Here is a 3,099-nt window from a genome sequence, read left to right as displayed (position 1 = left end):
TTGTTCTGACGGTACCTCTGGGCAATCTTTCTCATTTTCATTTTTCTGCATATTTTTTTTACTAGCACCTGCACACATCTTGATTTCTTAATCACTCTGAGTTGTTGCTTACCATTGTTATGTTTTTAAAGCTCTTCATGCATCAGAATTAATCCAGAGGACTTAAGCTTGGCACTGGGGGAGTTAAAACACTTGAGGAGTTGTGTACGCTCTTAATTAATACAGATAGACGAATCACTTTTAATTTATTTAAAAATATCCATTGCTGATCCAAATAATATTTTGGAGTGAATGGGTATGCAGTGAACAGTCTTCCATGGCTCCTCACTCACCGATTCCTCCTGCTGGTGTGAGGGCTGTTCAGACTAGCACTTCACTTTTGGGTTTATTTATTAAGATCCTGCACTCAGCTATAAGAAATTAGCCTCCTAGAGCTGAATCACTTCCTACTCTGCAAAGAAGAAATCTATTCCTATAGCAAAGAAGAAAATCCTGCATACATTCCTGAGGCACACAATTAAAAAAGGTTAAACACGCTTATTGCACAACCTGTTCCGAGTGTGAAATAGGACATGTGGATGTTTAAGTGATGTGGACTGTAGTGTCTGAAAGAGTGATCTTGATACTACCCACTAGACAAGGGGTATTCCAAGATGGGAGTATGATGGGTTTTTTGGTGAACTTTTAAACTCAACACTCTTTAATAATTGAAAAAATGGAATAGTGTGAAAAAAGAGTGCTCCTCCTCCTGTAGGATATGCTGCAAGTTCATGGAATAACTGCACTGGAAGAGACACTGAGAGAGCTCCAGCCGAGCCCTGTGTCAGGTGTGTGAAGAATCACCCTGCTGCGAATTAAAGTCTTTGCTTTAATTGTCTGCAAAATGCTCTGGCAGTGGGAATGTTTCTCTTCCCTCCTGTTCTCATCTGTACCCGCTGCTGGTTTATTGCATTGGAGTTTTCACAGGCTCCACACACTTCCATTTCCAGCAGCTAATGCCAGTTAGACTGTACATCTCTCAGCAAATAATGTTCCTCAGGTAAGGCTGCTGTGGGCACATGGTCATACGTCCTGACTTAGAGTTGGCGGCCTGCCTGCTAAGTGGTGCTGCCTGCAAGCCCAAAGAGGCCAGATAGGGGCTGAATTACTGAATTTGGTTTTGCCTCTCTCCCCTTTCCTCTCTGCCATCTCCCCCCCTCCCCCCTTGCTTTGTTTGTACGTAAAAAGGCACAAAAACATCGACCATATTTAGAAGAGAAAAGCTCACACATGGCTCACACCATGTCCCATGGAGAGGATATATGTACATTCACTTTACCATCACTTTGCTCAGCTAAGCAGTTGTTTTTGCTTATTCAGATACAGCCAGTGAAAACCCTGTTACATAAGCAGTAGTTTAAGGGTGGACTCCTAATCCCTTCTTTTCATAAAACCTCAACAATTATTCAAGAAACATTGAGTACACAATACTCTGTGGTATGTTGGATATACAGCCCTCATTCTCTTTACTAAACAGATTCACCTGCTTCCGGGTTGGCTGGCCTCTTTGCGGCTGGTGAACGTGGGCCAGCATTCTCCCCGTACACCCTTCCTGTCAAAGCTCACCAAACCTCTGTTCTACTCCCTGAAGTTTTTGATAGCTGCTGGGCCATTTAGTGAGGTGTGTCGGGTAATGATGCAACCAGGAGTATTATTCTGAGATCTCTACCAGGTCATAGCTGAGGCTGGTTTCAGGAAGAAGATATTTCCTGTGCCCCTCAAATCTCAATATATGGGTGACCATTAGTGACCATTGGTTGCCCAACTGGCCTTGGATTAGACTGTGTCTTTGACATGAAGTGATCCTTAACCAGATCTCCTTCCAAAGAGAGTCTGTATTCTAGAACTGTTGGCACACACCTGGGTGAAAGTTTCTTTTGGGGAGGGGAGACCCATTGTTCCCTGGGGAAAGGAATATTACCTTGCCAGGCAGCCAAGTCTAATAAAAGCAGCTGACATTCAGAAGACTTGAATGCTGATCAAGCCTCCTTGCCCAATGAGGAATACCAGACTATGTGTTTAACAAGTTAGTACATAGACTTCCTTTCTGTAACATTTTATCTCTAACATTAGTACCTCAGCAAGAAGGTGATTTCATGAGTTCTGTAGGTCAAAAGAAACTATGTTTATGGTTGCACTGTGGTATTAAAAAAAAACAAAAACAAAAAAACAAAGGTGATCATCTCCAAACTCCATATTTCTTCATTTGAGAAGCAAATTGCCTCTTTTGTTTCTATCTAAAGCGTGATTCCTCAGAATTTTATTTTTTAATTAACTTTTCCCTTTTCCTCTCGCTGACCATTTCTCCCCTTTATTCTGTTTTTATTCAAGGGTACCTCAGCTTCTCCCCTCCTCATCTGCTGTCTAATTTAGCTGTACTGTAAGTGTTTTTGCAGAGGTAAGAACATGAGCTTCCAAGAGGGTGGGCGAGGGCAGACTAACCAACTCTGCCCCTTACAGAGGGCAAAACTCAGCTTTCTGAATGTCAAGTCCCTTATCTGTGAATAAGGACAATAATTCAGTAACCTCACTGCCTATTGTAAGGATTAAATAAGTTAATGCATGAGAAGGCCTTCACCTTCTTCTGGCTTGAGTGAGAGTACTTTTTATTTTTTTATCCTCACCCGAGGACATTTTTTCCATTTTTTGTTCAGATAGAGTGGGAGGGAGAGAGAGGAAAAGAGAGAGACATCGACGTGAAAGGGACACATTAAGTGGTCGCCACCCCCGCGACCCAACCAGGGCCAGAGACAAACTGCAACCGAGGTACGCGCCCTTAGTGGGAACCGAACCCAGGTCTCTCTGGACCGCAGGCCGACGCTCTAACTGCTGAGCCAAACCGGCCAGGGCGAGAGTACTCTTAATTGTTAGTTCCTGCCAGCTTTTTCTTCCTTTTTCTCTATTTTAAACTCTTACTTCCATCTTAAGGTTGAAGTAAGGTATTAGGATTAGGATTAGTGTTAGAGTTTAGTTTAGTGTTTGGTTTAGGTTTAGGGTTACTATTAGGTGCAGGGTTACAGTTAGTGTTAAGGTTAGAAGTTGGATTAGGGTTAGGGTTAG

The sequence above is a fragment of the Molossus molossus genome, unplaced genomic scaffold (assembly GCF_014108415.1).
Source record: "Molossus molossus isolate mMolMol1 unplaced genomic scaffold, mMolMol1.p scaffold_m16_p_1, whole genome shotgun sequence".
NCBI classification, from domain to species: Eukaryota; Metazoa; Chordata; class Mammalia; order Chiroptera; family Molossidae; genus Molossus; species Molossus molossus.
This window is presented reverse-complemented; position numbering follows the sequence as displayed.